A 27,641-nucleotide genomic window follows, 5' to 3' on the forward strand; every position below is an offset into this window, starting at 1 on the left:
TTCAGAGGGGTGGAGGAAGGGACCCTTGATATTTTGTAGTCTGCCCTTGTTTAGTATCCAGGGTCATACCTGACCTAGTAGCAGAGAGGAATCTATAAGTTGTCCAAGATACAAAAGTTCAGTGGGTTTTCAAAGGAAAATAACCTCCACAGTGAAAGAAACATTTCCATGGTTGTATCCTCCAAGTGAGCTGAAAGCATGATGGATGTTAATATGACTAATGGGAACTTTCTACAACGATTCCCAGATCCACGCAGATGGCGAGATAATGTGGTATGTGAGTCTCATTAAGTATAAAAATCCTGCACATCGCCTCTGAATTACAATGTTACAAAGCTGCACTGCTGTGTATACTAGCAAGGGTAATCGGAGTCTTTCCAAAGTAAGTAATGAAAATACTCCCTTAATGATTTTCCTAAAAGTAATCAATGCTTCCCATTAGTAATATGCATGAAGATAATTAAGTAGTTAGATAGCTGGGTAGGTGAGTAGATATGGCAGATGTGTGAGCACTATGTGAGTAGTAGGAAGCAAAACTTCCACTGCTTGAACAGGTCTCTTCAACAAGGAAGATAAATAGACTTTGTAACATGATTTTTCCCCTTCTAAGACACTGACTGTTTTGCCTTTGGCTCTAACTTTGGCTCTAACTTCTGGCTGTCCCAGAAGAGTGATGTGCATGAGAGGCCTCCAAACAGAGTTTTAACTCAGATCTCTTGCATGCATTTTGCTAATTCACTTCTCTAATACAAGGTCAGTCTCTGGGAGTGAATAGGAGAAGGGTATCCATGGCTGATAAATGCAGCTGGGGAATCTCCAAGGGCTGGGGAACTCGCTTGCATCTGAATAAGGCTGGTTTAGGACCACCAGCTTCCAGCTGTAGGGTACAAAGCAGCCGCTCCTTCTTGCATGCTCTGAGCCTTGATATTTAACATTTAAGGCCTTTCAGATTCATTTTGAATGAAAACTCTTTGTCCCATAAACATTTTTTACTAAAACATGATATACTAGGAAATTTAATACATCAAATCAGATGCAGCAAGTTAATTTCCTGCAATTAGAAATTATACAGTTAGATAATTGTTCCACAGGGCCAACTGATTTATTCTAAAGCCTCTTGGAATATGTTCTAATACATCCAGTTTGTACATCTTAATTGTAGTTTAATAAACAGAAAGCACACTATATGTGCTGTAATGGCAAATCAGAAAGCCAGGATATAAAATAGTTTGGCATTTGATGTCTAAGTCATCATTAAACTAGGATTTGCAATGAATATGTCAGATGTCTTAACGCTGTTCCACAAGTGGTATAGAAAACAAGCTCCCCCTGCTCTAATGAGGCAGAGCGAAATGGGTGAATACATTTTGATACACAATGCATCAGTGTCTGATTTGTTTTAGTGAAACAGTAACCTCTTTCCGTTTTTCTGGGTAAATGCAGGACAATAGACTAATGCCACATGAATCTATTATGTCTTATAGGGCTTTTAGCAGGAGTATGACTGTTTAACCAGGCAGTGACACGAGAAGAATTACTATCCGACACTCCAGCTGAAAGTAGAGATTTTATTGATTCACTGCACTGGCCTGCCATTTTAGCTTTGATTGAGAGTCTTTCATGAATCCAAAAAGGTAACACTCCCTCATTGAAAACAACAGCAGGCAGTCCAGCCTGGACTCAAACCATCTGCCAGCTTAAAAGAAAGATGAAGGTGTTTCCCAAAGCATCTACCAGCCTAGATCTATCCAGTAGATCTATCATTCCAACTAGTGCATATCCAGGCTGACATACAAGAAATGCCTGTGAAGTGTTTGACTGGAGGTTTCATGTAAATCTAATTATCAAAAGTGATATAATCTGGAAACTAATTACACCCAGCAGCACAGTAGCTACCACTTCCCTCATTCAGTCCCTCACATCTGAAAAAAGTTATATCTTCACATCCCAGAAATTAAGGGATATTCTTTTCTTTCCTTCTTTTTTCTTTTGAAACCCCTTTTGAAGAATTTTGTCTTTGTTTGTTGTAGACCAGCTGTTTCAATTAAATATTTTCCTAAAAGCAGAATGTTCTATTTTAAACAAAAGACATTTGCATTCCCAAGCAAGTCTGAGTCCAGAGTGGCATGTGAACAGTATGCATGTTTACACTTCAGTAGATATTCATGTAGTCCTAGTTCCATGTGCTGCCATTTCAGGCAAACCCAAACTCACACTGCAGACACAATTTGATACCTGTAGCTTTCCCTTCTCAGACCTCACCCTTCTTTAATTTTTAAAGATCACAACTAAAAGCATTGTAAAATATAATTTTTAAAAATCCTAGAAAATAGGCATGAAACATAAAGTCAATGTAAAGAAATGTAAAGTCAAGTATAGTAACTTAGAATATTTTGGAGTCCTACAGTCACCTGACATAAGCTTGAAGCACATTCCATGAAAAACCTACCAAAAAAAAGCTTGTCCAGCAACACTTACTCAGAAACTTCTCTTTTAAAGAATACAGTTCTGTTCACATCTGTATAGCACACTGAGGGATTTCAAATCCTGAATGTGAGCCATTTGGCTGTTTGTTATATATTATCAGACAAACATGTAGTTCACTCTCTGTTTTCAGAAAAATGGGAATTTAAAATATAAGAAGCCATGGATAAAGTCTGGAAAATATACATGGTGGGGGAAGAAAGAATGGAGAAAACCCTGTGTGATTCCCTGGGAAAACCAGGACCTGGCACGGACCCAGAGCTAGTGAGCCTCATCACTTCCAGCCTGACTTGTGTTAAGCTCCTGGAGTATCTCCCTACACCCTTCTCTAAGGTGCAGAATTTCTGGACAGTTTGTTAACTCAGGTAAGCTTCACCATCCCAGCAGACTGGTGCACTGGGTGACACAGAATGTATCTCCTGTGGCACTCTGACCCCAAGTATTGGATGTAGCACTAAGTTTACTTACCAACAAAAGGAAGCCTCGATAACACCTTTGCCCAGCCCTGAGCCAAAAGTAATAAATGCTGGACCTTTGCAGAGTTTATGCAGTCAAAGCAGTATGCTAGCATGGTCACAAGGCTTGCTTTCAGCTCTCAGTAGAAGCAGAATGAGACTATGTCCACTAAAAATGCAGGCAGACCAAACTCACCTCATTGCAAAGCGTTGCCAAAGTGTGAGCTCACATCTGTAGAGTACAAGTAAATCTGAAGACTTTGCAGGAGCAACTCTGGTTCTAGCAGACTGTACAGGAAAATAAACCAGGGCCAGGGTCAGGGCTTGAGCCCTGATTCACAGTTGTCTATACTGGTTAATTCTTAGCACACTCCTGGTAAGGTTTTGGCCCATAACAATTTGCTGTCTCCTACACAATGCCTAGGCACCCTTAACAGATGAACACAGATTTTCCTGTTTTTTTTTTCTTTTTTTTTATGCAGTTTGCACAAGGCTCCTTTCTTTTGGAGAGAAGAGGTCCATGGACACAAGCTAAGTTGTGTCACTTCTACTCAGAGCCAGCACCCAGTACATGGGTTCTGTCTTGTTTAATAGCAGAGCTGGGATGACCCATTTTGTATGGGGCTTAGGTCCAAGCAGAGCCAAACACATGATAATGCCATTCCTGGGGCATGGACACACAGTGCCCACAGGCCTGAGCTGCCTGCAGTGTACAGGCACTCACCTCGACAGTGCAAAAATGGCTAAAATGCTTCCCTAACCCTGCTGGGCCCTGAAACAATATAGTCTTGCTCTACCAGCACTGTGTCTGAAAGAATAAGCCACGCCAAGACAAACTGGTTCTGCTCAGAGTCAGCCAAGGTGGATCTGCACCACGCATGATCAGTCCAAAGCCTGGAGACATGGATAGCTGAGGACTGTGTGTACAGCTATGCAGCAATTAGCCTCAAGATCTTACAACAAATGCAAGACAATTTAGAATGACAGAAAAATTTTCCAAAAGACACGACAGTTGCACAAAATTTGAAGGCTCCAAAAAGATCTCAGGCATCAGAAATAGCAGAAAATTATATAACGCTTTCTCCCCGTTTTCCTCTCAGCCAAGTTTCAGACCAGGGTAATTACAGCAGGATTATTTCTGAGGCACAGAAAAAAAAGAAAATTCAGGCTTGAAATAAGATCAGCTCTGTGGGTTCAGCCCTGCAAATCTGCACTTGGACAAAAATTAAGTAATATTTTGAGAAGTTAGATAGCAAAACCGGGGACAATTGTGCCTGGCTGGAGGCACCAGTGGACCCAACCTCTCCAGGCCATTTCTTCACACAGGCTCAATGTTTCAGGGTTCTGGGAATAGCCCACTGTGAATGTGATACCAGACTGCCAGGGATGCGTGTCATTCCCTTGCATTCCACTTGCTGAAAATCACAAGCTACTGTCAGCTACATGGAGTATGTAATCTGAGAAAATGCCACAAATAGCAAACTGTCAGCTCAGGAGAGATTAAGCCAAATGCTCTTCTGTGCCTTGCTGCAGAAATGGAAGCAGCAACATGACTGGGATCTCAGCTTCACAGACAGGACAGAGTAGGCTCCCCAGTATATATTCCTAACTGATTGGGCTCCTCTGAGTGTGTAAGTGTTGCTAAATGGGAAGCATAACTTTATATTCATGTGAGTGACATGCTATGTTGTATTTCAGTTGTGGTGTGTTATGGAGTGGAAACTTCTTGGAGATGTCCCTTTTCTATTTCTCAGGTTCTTAAGGAGACACAGTCCCTCCGTTTGCCAGTTCCATATGGCCTGTCTTCAAGCTGTTTCAAACAGAGGAATAACAGATTCAGAGTTCCTGTAAATTTCAAGGAAATAGGTAGCCTAGTAGAGACATTAAGGAAAAGACATAAGGAAAGTCTGCTGAGTGAGGTCAGCTCTTACTAAACTCCAGTATGGGACATGTGGGTTTATGAATGTTCAAATCACAAATTCACAGTAAGGTCTGCCGTATGACAGAAAAAAAAACTTGAGAACCCTTGAGAAACCCTATCGCAGCCAAGGCAGGTGGGTTGTCTTGTGTCACACCACAGTTCCCATAAAAAGTCAACCAACCAAAACACAGTATGAAACAGACAGCCACAAACCGGGGCTGTGCAATATCCTGGGTTAACACTTCTCTCACTTCTTTTGTAATGTTGGTAAGCAGACAGGGAAACAGACTGGAGCAGTTTCTGCAGCATGATAGATATTTCAGGTAACATTCCCCACTGAAGACTGGCAGATAGTGTGACATTTCAGTCTTAGGCAGTCACATTCCGCCTGGGCAAATACACTGTCACAACCTTGTACGATTGCTGTACAGGAGCACTAATAGGCCTCCGCAGGCTCAGTCCTGCAAAGCCCTGTGAAGTTCCCAGGTTTGACCTCTCCTATTATCTGCTAAGGAGAGCTTAAACAAATGGCACACAACAATAAGAAGAAATACAATGTTCTTTGCAAATAAGGACTCTGAGTTTGTCGTTGCAATCAAGTTAATGAAGCTATAAAGAAATCACACATACGACCCAGTATCGCAGACTGTACAAAAGAAATGCACTTTATTTGTTGTGCTGTGATTTGATTTCAACATTCAGTTATCCTGCAGCAGACAATGCTCACAATGCCACAACTTAGCGATGGACCTAGGGGGAGGCTGCTATCACCAGCTGGATGAGAGATTCACAGTTAGCCAGACTATGCTAAAATATGCTGAGAGAAGCTCAACACCAGCCACTCTTCCTGTCATCCCTTCACCTCCTTGTTTGTTTCTTATTCTCATCCCTTATATTTCAGACCATGCCCTTTAGGGACAAGAACTGCCATTTCTCTGTATTTCTCCTGTGCCTGCGGTAATGCAGGTCCCACCCCAGCAGAGCATCTGTGTGCTATCTCAATGTAAGTGTTGGTGTGAGTCAACAAAACCATCTTGTTATTTCCCCATTTTCAAACATCCAGCTCATAAGTAGTCCAGTACCACAGCAGTACCTAAAAGGGATCCTGTTATTGCTGCTAAATTTGTTCAAATTCATTTCACTTACAAAAGGTACTAAGACTGTCTTAGTTCAGCAATAGCCTCACTTTCACTAATCACCATTTCATTAAGGCTGTGTTTTATACATTCGATTATTCAGTTTTGCCCTGATAATAACTAATGTGCCATTGTAGGCAAGAAGTGTTTCATCGCAACCTCTCCATTCCTAATGGATTCTCTGTTTGTTTACATTATACTGGGATAGCTATTGATCTTCGCACTATTATGGAATCCAGACAGCATTAGAAAATTCATTAATGATGACTATAGAAGCTTTAACCCCGTTTAAAATGTTCTTCACTTTCAGGCTATTCTACATGAATGACAACATCTATTATGGACAAAGGCAGTGTAACCACCCCTAATTTGCAAAGCATATTATCTGTGATCAATATCGAATGATAAAGCACAGCTGACTGAAAAGGCCAATTTTGGAATTCAAGTGACATATGGTTTAAATCCCACAGTAACCACCCCACACTAACTAAACAATGAGGACATACAATACCCAGGATTTCTAACGCAGTGCTCCACAATTAATACAGCTCTTCCCTTGAGAGTAATGCCACTATTTACATTTTTGGTTTTCCAGGACAGAGAAAGAGTTTGCTGTTTCCTTCATCACATGTGACAAGGTGTAATGCATAAAGAAAAAAAGTCATAATTGCTCAATAAAGGAACTTTATTAGGCATATGGAGTAACCTTATAAAAAAAGAAAAGAAAAAACACTTGAACATTTTGTACTAACAAGAAACTGTTTTCAGTTTTTTTCTGAAAAATAAACATTTTCAACAAAATTACCCTGTATACAATTGCTTCACAGGGCTCCTGCCTATAACACTAGTCTTGTATGTCTTAATAATACTTTCCAGGAAGTCTGTTTGTTTTAGCTCTAGCCTACTTTAAAAGATAGATAATGAGGAAGACTAAAAAGTGCCTAGCTTACTGCTTCATTTAGATTCCATGACTGTTGTCCCAGCTCTTTCAAGTTATGTATTAATGACAAAGGGTTATGAAAGGATTTTATTAAACATTAAGTACCTTGGCAATGTAACTAAAGGCATAAACCACAGCAACGTACATGACAATTACATATTGCAGCTCTAAAAAAAGGAAGCATTTAATTATTATGGCTTTATATAATTCTGATACCTATAAAAATTCTGGATGAAACTCAACCCAAGTGTAACTCACTGGGCACATAACAAGGATGAATTTAGTGTTGTGTATTGATGGGAATAGCTTTGCCTTTAAGAAACCAATACATTTTTCAGCAAGCCACATAATAGGGACTGACCTGAGCCACATAATTCACATTTTCATCCCCATGCAAACTTCCACAGAAGAAACTGGATGCATAGCTCTGTTTTGGGGGCATGTTTGCTCATAGTACAGGACAACATCTCCCAGTACACTCTCTCCATAGAAAGTTACTGAGTTTATATAGCTGGTCTCCCAGACTGTAAGGATAGTCTCTCAATATGTTTGCACAGCAATGAGCACAACATTCTTGGGGTGGGTTTAGTTTTCTATGCCATGAGATATCTTTGACATAGATATGAGCTAAGTCCATGGGCCATGGCTGTATGTTTTGGTTTCCCTTATGATCTGGTATTGTCCCCTGTCACAATCTGATCACTGGAGCCTGGAGAGCTACTCTACCCACATTTGGAATAACAGGAGCTCAGACACTCAGCACAAACCTGCTGTGATACTGAAGGTGGGTCGGCTGAACCCCACTCACCTGAGAGGTATAGGTGTTAGGTACATTATATATACTATGGTAGCTCTTTCTATATCAAGACCCATTCATAAGATAGATGGTCATTGAAGAGATAGGTGCAGGGGGAGGTTATCATTACACAGAAATCAGGACACAGAAGGGGTTGCCCCACACTGCTGAGTCTTCAGCCCACCTCAGCAGGCAGAACATAGCCATGCTCTGCAACCAGAATCAGTAGCTGTGAGGAGCTATCAGGTCCCACCACTTAGATATAATCACTATACATCAAGAGATGTGTGTTTTAAGCCCTTCACCTACTAAATTATATGGTGCATGCAAAAAGTGCCACTCATTCCAGGTGGCAGCCTGGGCTTCAGTTTGCCCACGTGAAACTGGGGATGTGATGTAAGAAGCACTGGGAGTTTTGGAAGTTGAAGCCACAGGTACTGAGAAACAGCAACAGTGAGAGTTGCACTGAGAGATATCCATATCTGTGTGTTTCTACAGCTATAGATACGTGTATCAATTGCAATTTACATGCATGCAATTTCTGAATTAAGAACTAATTCTCACATTATTCGCAAACACGTGCATGTGAACTAAGAGCACTCTCACTCTCTCCCACATCACTTTAGCAAGTGGCTTTAGCAAAGACATTATTTTACCCCTTATATACATCCAAAGTAGCTAAAATTAAAAATTATGAACCTAAAGTAAAATTCGCTGGAAAACAGCCTGTGCACAATCCAAGAGCTGAAATATATTAGGTTATATATAAGCTTGTAGTTCACAGAAATTTATATAGTCTCCAGTCTGCTTAAGGATCACAGATTTACAGAAGAAAGTACAAATTCCACTCAATCAGAAGGAGAGCAAAGAAAAACCTAGGGGAAGAAGAAAATACTATAAAAATAGTGGTCAAAAGTGATCAAAGCTGAACAGATCTGAAATGAAAAAATCTTGCCAAAAAAATCTCAGCTCCTACAAAAGATGTCTAGAATCCCCAGATATAGGAACCTGTTTCCTAGACAAATTTTAGTCTAACCCAAGTGACATTGCTGTGTAAAGCAATCTAAGCAACTTCATGAGTCCAGGAGGATAGCAGAAAAAAAAGATAAGTACTCAGCAATTTCAGTCTTAATGTAACATCAACCACATCAGCAATCATAACCTTCAACTACCTTGATATGCAAGGTAAGCCACTAAGAAGAGAAATTCATACATAGTGGAGATAATGAGGTTAATTTTTCTGTGAGCTATCATGGAAATTATTATAGTACGTTATCAGTACTTTGCTAAAATTTTTCTCACTATGGAAATCAATCTTCCCTTCTTGGCTAGAGCATAAAGGCTGAGATTTATAAAGCCTTTTAAGGTGCCTCTAAAATTAATGGGAATTGGATGTCCTCATTACCTACATGCTTTGAAAAACTCAGCCAAAATGCATAAAATGCATAGACGGCGGTTATCATTAAAACTTCTCCAATTCTGCCTTTGAAAGTGGATAAGGATATCACCATGTTCAAATGATTCCCTGTAAAGAATTTAGCACCAGGAATATTTAGCGAACACTACAGTGCTCACTGTAAATTACTTTCAAAGACATATGCAAAGACTTTATTTGGGCCTACACAAACAATGTTGGGCCTACACAAACAATGTAGGCATGAAGTAATACAGTGAAGTGAACCTCTGGGGACTAGTTGCCAGTACTGCAGTCCTGAAGGAATGGAATTTACTGTATATTCTAAGTAGCCATTTTGTTGCTCCAGCTGGGAAAGGTCTGGTAACATTAGACTGTATCCTTAGAATTAATTGTCTGCTGGTATGCAGACTGCAGTTCAGAGGTGTGAGGGCAATGGAGCTGTTCCAACTGGTTCTGTCAAACTCGTTGTTGAAATCATGACTAGTTCCCCACCACCTGAAAACCTAAATAAACCATTTTGCCATTGCCACCCTCATGGGCAAAAGCCATGTTGTTCTAGATCAGCTCTCCTTCTTAGCCCCATCTTTATCCTATTTCTCTATATTCTGAGTAAAAAATAAAAGGGGCATCCTTGCCAGCTGCCTCCTTCCCCAGTCTTGACCATGCCTCCTTTCTCACCCCTGCTGGCTGACAAATAAAACTGGAAGTAAATCCCATGTCTGTAGTGTGCAGTGAGGGTCAGGCAAACCCTGGGCAAAGTTTTTGCTGCTGTTGCTGCCCTGCTAGCAGATGGGTTAGCTTATGTCTAGCTCTGACACTGATATCATAAACATAAGCAGTGCAATCACATTCCACAGTGGAGTGCAGATGAGAAAAACCAAAGGAGAAAAGCTTCAGCCTTATGTAATTTCCATGATTAAAATCAACAGCAATGTTTAACTAATTGGACTACAAACACCTTTGCATTGGCATAATTTAAATAAGCTTAAAAACAGAACAAGGTTAAAAAACCAGCACAATTCACCTACCAACAGGGCTGCATAGTCTTTTCACTGAGTTTGAGTTACACAAGGCTTGCTTGTCTCTGCAAGAACCCCACATAGCCTCCTTAGCTTTCTGATGGAGTATACCCCACTGAAAAGTGAGACTGATCAATGTGTTCACTGTCAACATCACCAGCCATTACACCTCTGAACAGGGACCTCTTATTATTAAGGGACTGCAAGAAGAGGGTGGAAACACACATTTTCCCTCTCCTGCTCCATTCCAGTGCCTTATCTTCATGTATCTCTTATGCAGATTTAAATGGAGGCAGGAAAACCATCAGTTTGTCTGTTACAATCACTAAGAGCAATTTGTGTGATGTGACCTCACGTTCATGGACAAGTGGTTGCATCCCCATGTGCTCATGTGCAGGGCAGATGAAGCTTGCCCTGTGTCTGCTTTCAAGTCGGTTTCAAAGTATTCAAAAGAAGTCATGGGAAGGGTGAGATATAAGAGGACCAGGTTGGGTTCTAAACATTTCTTTCAAAACCATGGGCTAGATCTCTATTGAGAGGGTCCTGAGCCATCAGGTAGGCTCCAGCCTCCCCAAAAGCACCATATGAAACCTTGTCTACATCTGCCCAGCTCTGGCCAACTGAAATAATGATCCAGGAAACCAAGTGTTAGGTGAACTTTGTTATATAACTGTTGCTGAACTCACATTTGGGGCGGCAGGCCAGCAGGTGACAGAAACCACTCTGGCAATTGCTAATCGGCCTTAGTAAGGAGTAAGTCAAAGAGATGGGCCTGGGGCAATATAATTAGCAAAGTCATTGGCAGCTTATGCCAACAGTCTAATTTAGAAAGTAATAAATAGTTAAAAACAACAGTCTCCCAGGGGCAGGAGAACTTATGTACGAGGACAGCTGACACAGAGAGGCAGCCATTGCCCAAGGTGGAACAACCCTGTGTTGGGGCTGAGCTGCCACATGACCTGACATGTCCCTCTGCCAGAGCAAGCATCTGCCCTCTGGTGTCCAGGGTGCTGGTCTAGACCGGATGAGGCTGGGGTTTGATTCATGTGTGTCATGCATCTATATGTGATAAAATGGAATTCTTGGAATAAAAAAAATCACTATCCACCCACCAAACTCACCATGCTAAGTAAAAGAGATTTAGATAGTATGTCACTGAGTGGTGTGGGTCTGTTCTTACAGCTATCCCACCCTGTGCCCCACAACTGGGGATTCAACTGTGACTTAAGGTGAGGAACTGCACAAGAGAAGAGGAACTTCTAGGCTTCCAGCCTTGCCCATGGTCATTGCATCATGAATCTGACAAGATGAAAACTGGTGGGCATGGGCCCATCTGTCAGCTCACAGAGCTGGGGGCTGGAGGGAAGGGAAAGCAGCAGAGAGGGAATAAAGAGAAGTGGGGAATGGGCTCTGTTCCCAAACACCTTGCTCAGCACATCAAGGCTTAATGTAAATTTCTGCCTATAGATTAACAGTGAATTACTGTCCCCTGTAGCAAAGATGAAGCAGGGAGGTGTGCAAGGGGCATGGTGTCTTTCAGAGCAGTTCCTGAGATTAGGCAGCTACCCGGCTTCTGCATTGCTCAGAGCAAAGCCTTGAGATGCACAGTAGCCCAAAGTAATGAGCCTGGCTCTGGCAATAAAGTGATTGTGGCAGTAAAGTGAAACAGCCATTATGTACTTGGCAACAGCTCTAGCCTTGAGATAACCTGCTTTTTAATTGAGCTGAGGAATGTTTTCATTCCTTCTCAAGTTGCATATTATTTATGGGTACAGTGTGTAATAATAAAAATTACATATCTCAGAAAAAACAGTGAGCAAAGAGTCAGCTGGATGAACACTACACAGCGGGTGTATATTTTCTAGAGAGGTAGTCATCTATTTTAAGTACCATTGTGCACTGTTTCACTGTGGTAAACCCACACAGAAAGCAGCAGAACACTAGTCATGTTTTTGCACATTCAAAGAAATCCTGTTTAAAGGCACAACCTCTAGTCATGTGCTATGAACTACCTCACCTCTGAGTTCCATGCACTCATCTCTTCACAGACCTCTCCCAGTCTGTACTCCAGCAAAGATGCCAGTGGAGAGAATGGCCACAAAAGGTACACCCCGTGCCAGAGTTCTGAAGTGTTCATCCTCAGCAGAGCATCTCCCCTCTCCTCTATAAAGGGAGCAGCAAAAATTGCTCCCAATTTCTTTCCATGCTTCAGTGTGCTGAGCACAGACACTATTGACAATTGGGGGAAGGGAAGAAATGCTCTGCCTTTATCCATTTTTAATTGCTCGAGACTGTAAAGTTGTTCTTCAGGAAATAAATACTTTGCTACTTTCCCACTCTCAGCACGCCAGCACATTTGGTTTATCGATAGGCATTTAATAATAACTTTCAATACCGGAATTTTCTCAATTGCTTCTTCAGATTTTTGCTCCAAACCACTGTGGTTGGATTACTCATGGGAAAAGCTGAGCAAATGGATTTTGTGTAGTGCACATCTGCACAGAGAGAGAGTGAGAGAGCACAGAACCACTTAAATGATAACTCAAATATTTTTTTAACTATTTTTCTTTGTGTAATAACCTTTTGTCTACAACCCCGCTGTCACAAATATGCTCTTTAACACTTTGTGCCCCGTCGCCCTCTGTGAGCAGTAAAAGCAGGACTTTGCTGCACATATTACCTTAAAAAATGTGTGTAGCCAACAGGTCTTGCATTTTAAATGGGAACAGGGCTACCTACAGGTTTGTCAGCCTGGCACCCTCTTGTCTCTTGTCTTTAGGTCTAGAAACCAAACATAGGAAGAACTGACTGAGGAAAAAAATGAAGGCTGAAAAAGAGAAAGAAACAGAAAGAATGCTGTACTTGTAATGTAAATCTCATGTTTAAATAGGAGGGCTGAAGAATTGTGGCCAAGAAAAGCATGTTTCTCTGTAAGTGGTTTTGAAAAGCACTGAAGATGAATATAATAAGGCTGACAAACACACCTTGGAGGGTGACTGCAAGAATAAAATCGATTTATTTAATAATTTAGAAATTGCTTCCAGCCATATGTCCCATTAAAATCTGAAGGCCATTGTATTCTGTATTTCTTTGGTCTTTTTTCTCCATTTTAGTTATGCTCCACCAGCTTTAATAAATAAGTAATACATAGGGGGAAAACACTTATCTCGAGTGCTTTGCCACAACCCTGTAGGGCTCTTTGATTCTTTCCAACTCTAAATAGATCAAGTCAGGAGCAATCATCTCCCTGGAGAAAAATGATGTTTCAGGGTTAATACTTTAAATATAAGCAAGGAAGTCCAAAAATTAAAATTATATTAATGACTGTCAGAGATCAAAGCAAGTAAGCAACATATTAAACACATATTTTACTTCCCAAAATCAAAAGAAAAATCACCTGGATATATAAACAGCAGTAAGTAGCTATATGTTCTTTTGTAGGATGAGTTAAGGGAAAATGAGGCATAATTAGAGTAATAATTAATCCAGGGACAACATTCATTTATTCTATCACCTGTTTTGAAGTTTTCTCCTTATAAATGCTTCTACAGTTCAAGCTTCTTGAGATTTTTCTCCTGATTTTGTTTTGACCTTAGTTGTTACAGATTCTTGTTTTTACACTGTGCATTTTAGAAAGGAAATATGTTGGACAATCCTGCTTGTTGATCAATTAAACATTAAGTACTCACCACCTTACCCATGGAAATGCAAATATAGTGAATGCACAATTCTTCTGCATCTATTTTATGCAAAATTCATGGTGTGAATTCTATAAACAATTCATAAAGTCAAGTATGAGTTTGATATAGGTGCATATCAGCAATGTAGGCCAACTTCATTTACACTGGGAAGTTAAACAAAAGCACAGAAAATGCCTTTCTGCCCACTTGAGTTTGACGATAAAGCTTCTGCATGGGCAGAGGGACCTTCCTTGTCTACTCTGGCAGTTTGATGCTTGCACTTGCAAGATCAGTAGGAAAGTTGAACTCTGCTACAGCAATAGCTATAACAATATCCATTAATTCTTTTCAGTCAAGTACTTACATTTTCCCCTAATATTGTTCTTTTTAACCATTCTAAAACTAAATAAAATGGAGAAAGGAAAGAGAAGAGAGTACACGCTAAAAGACATTAGAAAGGAACTGGCTGAATGGATGTCTTTGTATTGATGTCATTGGACTGCAGATAAATAAATGGGAAATTTTGTTAACATGCTCTTACTTTTCCCAACATACCAACAAAAAGTAGCTTTAGAAAGAACTTACATAACAGCCCGCATGGATTTCCTTTAGCAGCTAGGGCAAGGCAGCACTTTCCACCTTCAGCTGCTCTTTGGTGAGCCACAAGCATACATCCCTTAGGCATTGGATGTTTTAAGCCCCTTTTCTTAAGGTTGAGGGCAGTTGTCATCATTCCTGCAGACGTAAGGGGAAGATAATGAGGGCTGTATCTTGACCTTGACGGTTTACAGGGCAGGGTAAGGACATGGATCCAGAGCAACTCTGTGTGGGTAGAAGGGCAATGTGGCACTCACCCTTAGAGAAAGTCCCTTTGAACAGTCTCATAGTGCTCTTTGCAAGAGCTTTATTCTTGCCAAGGTCTTTAGGAGCTCTCTTCAGCCATCTCCAAGAGAAGCCCCATAGCCCCTAGTGGGTCTTGCAGATAGCAACCATTTTTAAGGATTTCTTCCATTAGTGGACCCCTGAGAACTGCTGCTTAGGGCAGGGTCTGCAAAGCAGTAAGCAAATACAGAAACCATCTATTGCTTGGTTTTATGTTAAGGTCTCATCAGGGAATATACATAACTGATTGCAGGGGAAAGGAACAAAAGCAGATGCTGGGTGGTTGGTGAGATTCTTTCATCTCCTATTTTCTGTCTCAGGTAGGTTGCTCTCTTGTCAGCTGAGCCCAGATAAGCGGCGCAGTAGCTATGGTCAGCATGGCCAGTGAGCCGTATTCCAACAGCCAGCTTTCCCTATAATCCTTATTATTCCTTAGAGCTGAAATGGGGGAGGGGAAGGAAGAGGATTTTGCTGCTTTTTGTGCCTGTGCAGGGCTGTGTGTTCTCTCATCTGCACAGGGGCAGGCTCACTGCTCCTGTGTGTGACCTGCAAGAAACCCAGCAAAAGGGAGGAGGAGGAGGCACCGCCGAAGCAAGCAAGGGACAAAAGTGACTTGCTTGCTACTGCTGCTGCTGCAGAGTAGCTAAGGGGAGGCACAAAGCCCCGTGGACATTACCACTGGAAAGTCATTAGGAAGCTCACAGCCACAGTCCCAGCACAGATTGCAAGTCCTCCTCTCCCAAGGCATACACAAGGGCATGGGGGCTCAGGAGGAGGAGGGAGGGGGCCTCAGGAAGGAAAGAGGGGGACCAGTCCCTCCCCCAAAAGAGTGGAAATGAACTGGAAAGGGGTGGGTGGAGATCAGTGTGGGCAGGCTATGGTTTTTTGGGGGCGTGTTTCTTTCTCGTTATGTTTGCCCCTCCCGTCAGGATATTCTTTTTTTTTTAAGTTTTATTCATGAGTTGTTAACCGTTTTGTTTAGCAAATCGGTTTATCCCAATGACCTTTCCCTGCTTTAATTTTCGAGATGGCAGATGGCTCTAAAGAAATCCCCCTTAAATGCAGAACCAGACCCAGCCTGTTTTTTCACACGCTGGACCTGCATCAACATGCCAAGCACAGCTCCAGAAAAAAGGACAAAGTCCCCAGGAAAGAAGCAGGGAGAGAGAAGGAGGGGGAATGGAAGAGAGAGAGACTAGGCAGAGTCCAGGTTGAATATTTCTTGCATTGTTAATTGTCTGGAATTTCTCTCTGGTGCCATTTGCAACCCCCTACCACTACTGTCTTCACACAGGCAGCAAGCTCCAGGGAGGATGCCCTGTAGGACTGGTATCTCAAGGTGTCTGTTGCAAGAGGCTAACATCAGAGGGAGGAGAAACACATGAGATTGAGGGAACCATGCAGGAACGAAAGGCAGGAATGATGTGCAGAAAGCACAAGCTGAGCAGCTGCATTGGTATGAAAATACAAAGTGGGAACAGAGGGTTGGAGGGAAGTACAGAAAAAAAACAACTTGAAGCCCTAGCACCTTGAACTGCCAGCTCAGCCTCCTGGTGACTCCACATTCGGCACCCACTGTGAGATCCTGGATCCGAATCTCACTGACTTACTGATATGGGTTGGAACCAACTCACTGTGAGTGTGCATGTGGGGAAGGGCTGGGCCTGGACCTGCAGGTCCATGGTAAGGTCTGCACATCAGGCCTGTGCTGAGGGCACAGGGCAGAGCTGAAGGCAAGGCCTGCTGCCCACGCAGAGCACACGGCAGAGCTGCAGGCCCTGCAGTCGGGCTGTCAGTCGAGGCAGAGCTGCCTGGTAGCCCACCCACACCACACCCCTGGAGCCTGTGACTGGCTACAGCACAACTCACTCTGGCCTGGAAGGCACTGACTGGATATCCTGCCTGGGAGGGAAACTGAACTCTATAAATACACAAGACTCCATGAGGTCTCCCTCTTCTTCCTTTCCAGTTGCCACCATGCGAACCATCGAATCTTGTCGGTAACTATTCTCCTCTCCTTTCTCTCCTTCTCTCTTTCTTTATTCCTTTTAATCTGTTTTCTCTTACTCTTTTCCTTCTCTTGTGGATAACTTAAAACCAATGAACTATGTTTTACTAAAGCTGGTATATGGATTGTTTTCAGTGGGTGTTTCCTGTGGAATGGGTCTTTGTGCTGAATGTTTTAGTGAAATGTGCTTTTTTTCTTGATTGTATTTTGCTCCTGTAAAAACCTTTTGCCAAAATATCTTATTTTTCTCACAAAATTAAAAATAATTTCTCTTAGAGAAGAGTGTGCGACTCTTTCTCCGGACACTAATTAGAGGTTATAACGAACCAAAAGGCTTTTTAAAAGTCTTAAATAAAAATGTAACTACTCTGGGCAGTTTATATCTTAATCCAGAACGCAACACCCATGTGAAAGGCAAAGTGACTTTCCAAAGGTACCCTCCCCCAACCATTGTAAAAGACCTTAGTCCCACTTACTCCTGCCCAACACATTTCAAAGTTTTAGCCCATTGAGCTGTTAGGGATGAATAAGCGAAGCATGTTCAAGAGTCATCATTTATCTCTTCCCCAGCTGGCAAATTTTCCAGAAAAATCTATACAAATTGTCACATCTGCTATCTTTCTCAACTCCTAAGTAATAGCACCTGGAGATGCCAAATTCCAAGAAGTGATTCTGTTCATTTTAGCTCACCATCAGGTGGCTCTGTTGAAAATGTGGTCAGAACAGCAACTGTTTAAAAAAAAAAAAAAAGAATTGCAGAGATGAAATGCATTCAGGTTCTGCAGTACTGGATTCTTCCCTGACCACAGCTTATGCTTAAAATTAGAGATCCCAAGCAGGGCTCACAGATGGCAATGTGAGCTTCTGCCTGAAACTAATTCATTCCAGTCTCCAGAGGGTCTGTATAAATACAGTTCTGCTAACCACTTAATCCTGTGTTTCATTTTATGTATTTAAGTGAACCCTATTGCCTTTCCTGGCTGGCTCTAGTCATTTTGAGGGGGAAAATTGGTGAGAGGATGCAACCGCATTGTACAACATCATAGTCCATCACACCAGAAAGGGGTAGAGGGGAAGGTACAACGCCGTGCCTTCTCCCTCTCTTTCACTCGACCCTGTGGAATTCCATGGGGTGAACGTATGTAAGTGCTGTCCTGACCCAAGTCCTGCCACAATAACTTCAGCCCATAGCCAAGGTATAATCATTGGACTACACACGAGACACTGTGGGTTGCGTTGCTGGGAATATATTGCATAAGATACCAAGAGCAGCAGACAGAAGTCCTTTTTACCTCAAGAAAGGTATATTTTATGCCTGGAAAGATGCAAATTGTGACAGTCTCAAGCTTCATCATGGAGTCTCTTGGCTTCTTTTCATTCTGCATGGTTTGTTTTTCATTTGGCTTATTCAAAGCTCTGTCCTGAGACCTGAGAGACAGTTGAGGAAGACAAAAGGGCCCCAACTGCATCAAAGTCCAAAAGCAGCCCCAAGTCAGTATTGATGAATCTCACTGATGAAGCTCAGCTCAGTCTTAACCCACCCACAACAAGGGAATTATTTTTGTTTTGGGAGATGCAAGGTACTCCTCCAGAATAACAAAGCCAATACCCCCTCCAGTGGCTTGCTGCATGATGGTGCCTAATAAACCTAAATAAAGTCACCACAGTAACATCCCCTCAACAATTCAAAGTTCTAACACCACTAAAGTACAGAGCCAGGCTGTTGACTTCACTGTTTATCTCATGTCTACCTTCACATGAACTGTTTGCCTAGCTCAAAACACACCCCAGCCCTGCTACTATTTGTGACAAGTGACCAATTTCCCTCAAATTACTAACCTGCAGGGCACAGTTTTTTGGGGTTTTGGGTTTGTTGGGATTTTTTTCAGATTTTTCTTATTCCCCAAGTGGATTGTGATTTCCTCAAATGCTTCCACTCAAACCACTTTTCCCCAGTGTTTGATTTCTGTGTAATGTCAGTTAACTGAGATGGTCCATGATTATTTCTGTTCCCTGATACAATTCAGAGTCTGGAGGTCTATCAAACTACTGTGGCTTCCATTCACTCGAGGAGAGGCAGCAGCAAAACAGCATTTGGAGATTTTATAAAATATTAAACCTCCTGCTTTCTAGGCCATGCAGTCCTTGCCTGAGGCAGCATTCATATAAAAAGTTAAGCTATTACAAGATTTATTGCCTAGATGCAAAGGAGCACACAAAATTGAAGTCTATGTCTCAGCCAGTTGAAACGCAAACAGATATTCCTTCTAAGGTGCCCTGAACTGTGCTGTAGACAGGCAACAAGACATGCGGTTGGCCCAGTGCAGACCAACCTGTGCTAAAATAAAATCACCAACCTCTAAGCACTTGTGCATATAAGACAATTAGATTAAGGAGGACAAAGCCACAGTCCATGTACATAGTGCAATTTCATCAGTGCAAGGGTTTGTCATCACCAGCGTGCCATCCATCACTAGCATGAGGGATTCTGACAGTGGGAGGCAAGCAACTGTCTAAGGAGGAACCTTCAGTACATGCGTTTAAATTCATTCATAGATCCTTCAGTTACCATAAGTTTAACCATACTGTGCTCCAGATGGGCAAAAATGTCTGGTGGTTGGGATGGGAAATCACTGCTATGCCCTCATATGCCAACTGTACTCAACATTGATACGTGGACCAAGCTTCCCATGGGTGCCTCAGCAAGATGTGCATTTCTAAGATCTAATGCTTTATTTCTTCTCTGTGATACTCAGTGTCTGCAGACTGACAGATGATTTTTTTTTCATTATGTTCATGTGAGGAATATGGTTTTACGGAAGCTCAGAATCAAGAGGACCATTTTCAAGTGGTTTTATGAAGACATATGGAAGCCAGGTCCCTCTATATCCCTAGTGAGACTTCTTCTATCATAACTCTTGCACATTAGTTTTCCTTCTCAAAAGTGGTAATTCTCCAGTGCTTGACAAAGCTTTCAGCTCAACACTGCAGTGAAGCAGTAGCATGGTAAATCTGTTATGCCACCTGTCTCAAACTGAATATTGTAAGAAGATGAACTGTGTGTTCTGAAGAACAGAAATAGTCTTCACTGGTCATGCCATACGCTCCCCACTGGAAAACCTTTGCCTCCAGCAAAGATTCAGTATGCACCCTGGAGCAACTTTTATCTATTGCAAGTGTCATGGTCCCTCATGTACACAGAACCAAAACATTCACTAGCTGCAGTAGGAAGAGTATTCCCCTTTTTATTTGTGCACACACACGTGCACATGCAAGAGTGGCAGTACTTTTTTAAGCCAAAGAAACATCTAATATAATTTCCAACCTAGATTTAGCAATAAATCCCCACAGAATCCTTAGACTGGAAAGAACCTCTGGGGTCGCCTCATCCGACAACATCTCAGAGCTTAATGCTGAAAACAATCACCAGCTTCAACCTTCACTGCAACTAGACTGTTTCACCAACCATTGAGATGAAGAGCTTCTAACTCCATTTAAACTGAGAGGATGCATTCTCACTCCTCCACCTCCAAATGTCTACAGCTATGCTTTCTGAAGATAAAAAGTAAGCTCTTTGTTCTTTTTTTACCCTATTTGTAGAACATACCTTTTCTCTCTTTGTGTTATCAGCCAAGTAATTGGGTACTGTGACCTCAGAAACAGTATGTTCTACAGTAATGACCCAAACAGTATCACATAAGGTTGACATCTGTATTGGACCATCCCTAACCACAGAATTGTTAAACCATAGAATAGTTTGGGTTGAAGGGGCCTCTAAAGATCACCTAGTCCAGCTCCCCTGCAATGACCAGACATCTTGAACTAAACCAGGTTGCTCAGAGCCACATCCAACCTGACTTTGAATTTTTCCAGGAATGGGATATCTAACACCTCTCTGGGCAACCTGTGCCAGTGTTTCACCACCCTCATGGTAAAAACCTTCTTTCTTATATCGCATCTAAATCAACCCTCTTGTAATTTAAAGCCATTACGCCTTACCATGTTGCAACAGGCCCTGATAAAAAGCTTGTCTCTGTCATTCAAGCCCCCTTTAGGTACTGAAAGGCCACAATAAGATCTCCCCAGAGCCTTCTTTTCTCCAGGCTGAACAACCCAAACTCTCCCAGCCTGTCCCAGCAGAGATGTTCCAACCCTTTGATGATTTTTGTGACCTTCTTCTGGACCTACTCCAACAGTTGCATGTCTTTCCTGTGCTGAGGACGCCAGAGCTGGACACAGCACTTCAGGCAAGGTCTTATCAGAGAGGAGTAGAGGGGCAGCACCACCTCCCTTGACCTGCTGGTCACACTGCTTTTGATGCAGCCTTTCTGGGCTGTGAGCACACGTTGCCATATCACGTCCAGTTTTTCATCCATCAGGATTTCCATGTCCTCGGCAGGACTGCTTTCAATCTGTTCATCCCTCAGTCTGTGATGTTACCAGGGGTTGCCACAATCCAGGTGCAGCACCTTGCACTTGGCCTTGTTAAACGTCATGAGGTTCTCATGGCCCCACTTTTCCAGTCTGTCCAGATCCCTCCGGATGGCATCTTGTCCCTCAGGCATGTTAGCTGTACCACTCAGCTTGGTGTCATCTGCAAACTCGCTGAGGATGCACTCAATCCCACTGTCTATGCCATTGATGAAGATATTAAACAGTACTGGTGCCACTATGAACCCCTGAGAAACACCATTCATCACCAATGTCCAGCTGGACATAGAACTTTTGACCTCTGTCCTCTGGATGAGAGCATCAACACACTCAACGGTGCACCCATCAAGTCCATATGACTTCAATTTGGAGAAAATGATGTTGTGGAGAACTGTGTCAAAGGCCTTACAAAAGTCCAGATAGACTACATCTGTGTATATAGATATATACAACATACATATATATATATATACACACACTGTATCTTCTGAGGCTACAGAAGGGAATTATTGCAGAGAACATAAAACAAAGTACAGATAAAGATTTAAAATAGTCAGTTCTGGAACATGAAAAGTAAGGAAGTAAGATGTACCTTACTTACCTGAAAGTACTTTTAAAGAAGTGTGCATAGTGCAAAATATAGAAGTGTAGTTCATCATGATCAATTAAAAAAATAGGAAAAAAAAACCAAAAATTAGAATTAATAACAAAATTCTTATGTATCAAGGAAAAAGTTTACTGCTGCCTTGGCAGTGCAAATTTAAATTCACTGCTACAGTCCTCTCTGTCACATTAGTTGACTGCCTTCCTAGGAAATATTTATGTGACTAAGGGTTTGCAGTATCAGGCCCAATATAAATAATAATAGGATCACTTAGACGGAGTTTTACATCTGTACAAACACTGCTTAATGAATTCCTGATGGAGTTCTGCTGTTGACTAAAGAAATCATGTGAGAATCTCCACAATAAATGAAGCAGCAACACATTTTGGATCAAAGAAAATCATGCAGAAAAGCAAACCAATATACAAAGGGCTGCAGTCATTCTTGGCGTGTTTCCTCCCAGGTCACTTAGACCCTCTTTGGGCACTGCCACTATTTACTTTATAGAACAATATCCCGGCCTTTGAATTGAAAGACCTTCAATCTCTGATATCAGAGCTCTCATGTTTAACCAAGAGGACAGTCTTCAGAGGAAAGAGGGTGATATATCCAAACCTCAGCTCCATACAGTATGAACTCTTTATTGCAGAGGTGACCTTTTCATTTTGCTATTGTGCACTGTGAGCACAGCAAGGTCCGGATCCACGCCAAAGATTCCAAGGCACTCAGGAACGCAAACAAATAGCACAGTCCAAATTTAACCAGGGTATGACCACACTGATACTAACACCAAATGCTGTAACTGGGTGCTCAAGCTGCTGCACAAGACAGATAAAGGCACAAATAGTATTTTCAGAGTCAGACCATAAGGGAGAAATGTCCTGACCCTATTAAATTTACCTGCCAGATGTCACCAGGTACTTCCACGTGTTCTTTTATATCCTCCCATGTCCATTTACTTAGGTTTCAAAACAACATTTTCATATTCTAAAAACCCTACCAAAAGATAAGTTATTAAAATTACCCATACTGTCCACATACTGTGGCTTTTAGACCCACTACTCATACCCAAATATAGGGTGGTATAAAACTGGAGTTCAATCTATCTTAATTCCCCAAAACTGGATGTCAGCTGTCAACGCCAACCAGTTTTTGAGGCCCCAATGTACAAGGCTATTCAATCCATACCTCTGGCATGCAGAAGAAGTCTCAGCAGTCAGCATGGGGACCTCTTGGCTGTACTGTTGGGCACCAAACAGTAATGTGCCTCCTAACATGTAAACACATAGATCCTTCACTGGAACTAGCTCCTCATCTGGAACAAACCCTGGAAATGCCAGGATGTGAATGAGAGCAATCCAAAAGCAGAAAACAGGCAAGAAGTTTTGGACCTGCAGAAGACAGCACTGCAGAAATGGCAAGAAGAGCGGAGATGCATAATGCCATAGTCAGCAGGCACCAGAGAGGCAGGTCAAACACATGGGTGAGTAGTGTTGTAATTAAATAAAACCAGCTCCCCCAGTGATGCAAAAATGTTGAATGATGAGATCCAAACAGCGGAGACCATCTGATACAGATCCCAGCCCGTAAGGATATAAATATATGGATGAACTGCTAGCCTTGGAACAAGTTAAAGGGAAGTAGATGCTGAAGTTACAGATCAAAGCAGCAGAAACTCCTAACCTTTTTTTTCTTTAAACAGAGAGTTTCAACCACTGTCCAGTAAACCGGTCAAACTGCCCGCAGGGAGAAAATTTAGAGAAACGATTTTTCACCACTTTAATGCTCTAAAATTAGCATTTTCAGGAAATAAGCACATAAAGAGAGGAGATTATTCTTGGCATAGAGTTAAGAAACAGTAGATAATGTTACCTGAATCACTGTTACTGACTGCAAAATAACTAAAATATGTCCAAGGGTTTAGTTCGATACCAAAAAGGGACCTGCTAACAGCATATTTGAAAACAAAAGACATGTCAGCAAATGAGCAGGAAAATATCCTGAAGGTTTAAAGGAAGGAAATTAAATCCTGGGAGGTAGCAAGAATACATCTTTTCATGAGATTGATAAGAAAATCTCCAAGGCATGCATACTGCTGAACATAAAAATAAAATTATTTAAAAAAAGGATGAAACACAAAAACAAGAAACTAATGAACACAGCTGCCTGGCTTGGCTTGAGGGCCTCTTTGAACCAGTTAGAAGCCCTTCAGCATTTGAGAATCTGACCAAACTGATGCAAATAGCAAGAAGCATACAGTACAGCAAGAGATAAGTAAGGAGTGAAAGAGAAGAGGCTGAAAGTTTTCACAGAGGAGCAATATCTAAAAGTCATAGACTCTGCTTAAAAAAAGAAATCAGTTGGGGAAAATAGTGTCTGTTGTATTATCCGGGACTAAAAGAAGTGATTATTAGGCAGAGCCAGAGAAAGCAGCAGCCATACAAGGGGTCTCTAAGTTATAACATGGCTGGCTTTCTTCATAGATGGATACTTTTAGCATTTCAAGGAACAGTGTTTTATTGTCATGTTTTAAATGGCTTTACAGATTACATGCCCACATCCAAACACTTGGGCAAAGTTTACAGAAACCAGTTACTAGTTATTATTATGATTATGATTGCTACACACACATATTTCCAAGTCACTAAATAATTACCATCATGTTTCAATGCAGAATATTTTTTTACAGTCTGAAAACATAATGGCATCAGGCACACTGAATAGAGAAATATGTTTTTTATTGTGCCATGGTAATAATTGCCTTCACTGCTTTATATGAATTGAATGTTTTAAATATCATCATAAAAATAGCAATCCTTTAATAGGTATTGTCCTCTTCCATAATGGAAGTACAGGTCACAGAACACCTTCGTTTTCTCGTTTTTGACACTGCTAGAAACCAAGCTGATAACTTCATTGTCACTGCAACATTTCTGAAGGATTTTATAGATGTCTAAAAATGCAGATATTAACCCCTGTTTTAAACATTTGCTCACTGGCATATGACTAAGAACCCTCTCTCTAAGAACTCCAGAGAAGGTGTCTGGCCTGAAATAAAAGAGCTTTTCCAGTTTCTTGGTAAGAGAGAAAAAGCAAGTTCTTTATCGAAAGCATATTAGCATTTTTTACCTCATTAATAACTTCACTGCAGCATTAATTTGCTTAATTATTGCACTTAGAATTCAACATGGTAGCTAATTAATTCAAAGGCTGGGGAAAAAAAATGGAATCATAACACATACACACATAGCACTGGTTTGGGAGCACACTTTTTGCAAAAATCTTTTTTTTTGTTCTGTTCCATGAAACACCAAGTCTGTGAGCACAGTAAGTTAAAAGTTATCTTTTTAATTATTTATTTTAATACATTTTCCCAGGTTTGCTCATTTAGTCTTCTCTCCTGATGAATCTTCCTATAATAAATGGGGCTAATGCATCCCAACATCCTGCTATCGGGACTTCCAACTCCATTACCCACTATTAAGATCTTGTTCTCTTCCTCTGAAAACCTTTCTTTCTATTTTAGTGACAGTCACCAAAAGGCACACTAAATACTTAGCAGGTCATTTGAAAACAGGAGTTCACAGCTCTCCAAACAGCCTCAAAATTACCTTCTCATAGCCCAAAGGGACCAAAAAAGAAACAAAACCTAAATCCAACCCCAAGAGACCAGTCTTCATTTCTTAAAGTCTTTCCTTGCAGCTGAAAAATAAAATCATAAGATATTTGGGTCACCTGTAAAATTGTTAGCATCAGAATTCGAAATGATGTTCCAATATAACATCTTCTTAACTGCTTGCTTATCAGTTTTACATTTCCACAAGACAAAACCATCAAAACCCAGTTAATGCTCCAGGGCTACTCTGAGCCGACTGTCTCTCACGTGGTGCTTCAAAAGCTGCCCACTAACTCAGGGGATTCTCACTGTGATGCTACAGTGATGCTCCACAGAGGCATATGGTCCATAGCTGTATTAACAGAAAACCTTAACTGAATACAGCTACATAAGAAAAAAACTATTTCCAGCCCTGCTACTCTACCTGAAAAAAATAGTTCCATATTGATAAGAGTCTAGTGTAACTGGGCTAATCACCACACTACTATTTTGTTGCTTTGGCAGCTCAGTTCTTGCTACAGGCACCTTTCTACTTTAGTCTCTTGATGTCCTCATCCATTTATATTTTGCTTTGTACCACACTGGTGAGACAAGAGGCAACTGAGGATTTCAAGGTGCTGGCCTCCACAGTCCACACTTTCATTCTCTTGGGTTGTTTCAATTTATTCAACAAGCTTGCTTACAATCAGCTGCACTTTTTGAAGAGAGATAACGGGAACAGGGATCAACAGAATCTGCTGTAGATAGCTTAAACATTTTGAAGTCTGATGTTACAGCTCATGTTACATTGCAAGAGAGTTGTGTTTAATGAGTCTCTCTGCTTGTACTGACAATATTTACACAAGGGCCAGAGAGGTCCATTGATGTAGTAGTAATTTTATTGGGGTTTGAGTGTCTAAAATGGGCTTCAGTTAAACTGAAACCCCCTCCCATTCAAAAGCTATTTAGCCCTAGAAATACCTAAATTCAGTCATCATTCTCTTTCCAGTTCTAAACATTATAAAAATTTAGAGTTCTAATGCCTGGCAAGTCTAGATCTGCTCCAGGTATAGGGAGCTCAGCCTTACAGACTGACAAGATGCAAACACAAAATATGCAAAACACTAGGCTACCTGCACAGCCCTCTCCAAGACGTATTCTCAGAGCACACCTAACACTGATGCAGTTCAAGTCCTCACAAAATGCACCCTGAGGCATCTGACTTTTAAAATAGATCTGGAAAAGAAGATGCCGAGGGTATCCTTCATCTGTATAATAGCCTGAAGAGGCTTTTACAGAGGTTCACACAATTATCTTGTCTCTTACAATTCCTGTTCCCTCTTCTGTCCCTTCTCCCTAGAATCATGTATAAGGCATTTTCTTCCTGCAGTGTTCCTCCCCACCTCATAAGCTCATCACCTGGTAGTTGTGCCTTTTGTGACCTACAGATTCAAACCCCCCAGCAGAGCAGAGAACAAACCTGGGTCTATAACTGCTTGGATAACTGCCATAACCAAGAGGCCACCATGCAAGAAACAGATACCTTATCATGTTCCAGATGTCTCTTGCAGAAAAATAATGAGCCTTGTTCCATCCTTTAAGAAAAATTTAAATTGTAGTTTGAAAAGACCCTGCTGTGAGGTGAGACATATCCCTTACTACAGTCAGAAGGTGGGCACCTAGGGGCTGCAGGTTGGGAGGGTTTCAAATGCTGCAGTCCTCTGCCACCCACTCCTAGCTCACAGGTCTGGTCAGCCCCACAAGCTATGGAAATCCCTCTGAGTCAAGCCCGTAGCCTTGTTTGAGAGCTCTGGCTTGGCAAGTGAAAGATGGGCAGTAAACCACGTGGATTGGAGAACTTCCAGATCTCGCCTCTGGTTTTTGGACGCTGCAGTGCCCCGAGCTGGAAATTCTGTAGCAGTGTCACATTCATTACAAAAAGGAAGGATGTTGTTAAATTAAACATGAGGATGAATAATGAGAGCACACACTCTGTTATTTATCTGACTTTTTAAATCATTTTACATATTTTATATATCAGACCACTTCCAGAACAGAATGAACTATAATTTTTTGTGCAGCTAACTCAGTGTCTGCATCATCAGAATTACCAATACATCTTCCTGTGGGATAACCTGGTATCCAGGAAGGAATAGGGTAAATTTGGTATGACCTGGATGTCTCTGCCAAGAAGTAAGCAGCAAAAAGTGACAGTTTTGACACATGAAATGTTAACTTTCAGTTGCTGCACTGTTTCAGTGTGTGAATGAAGC

The sequence above is a fragment of the Manacus vitellinus genome, unplaced genomic scaffold (genome assembly GCF_001715985.3).
Source record: "Manacus vitellinus isolate BGI_N305 unplaced genomic scaffold, ASM171598v3 scaffold_2_pilon, whole genome shotgun sequence".
Classification (NCBI taxonomy): Eukaryota; Metazoa; Chordata; class Aves; order Passeriformes; family Pipridae; genus Manacus; species Manacus vitellinus.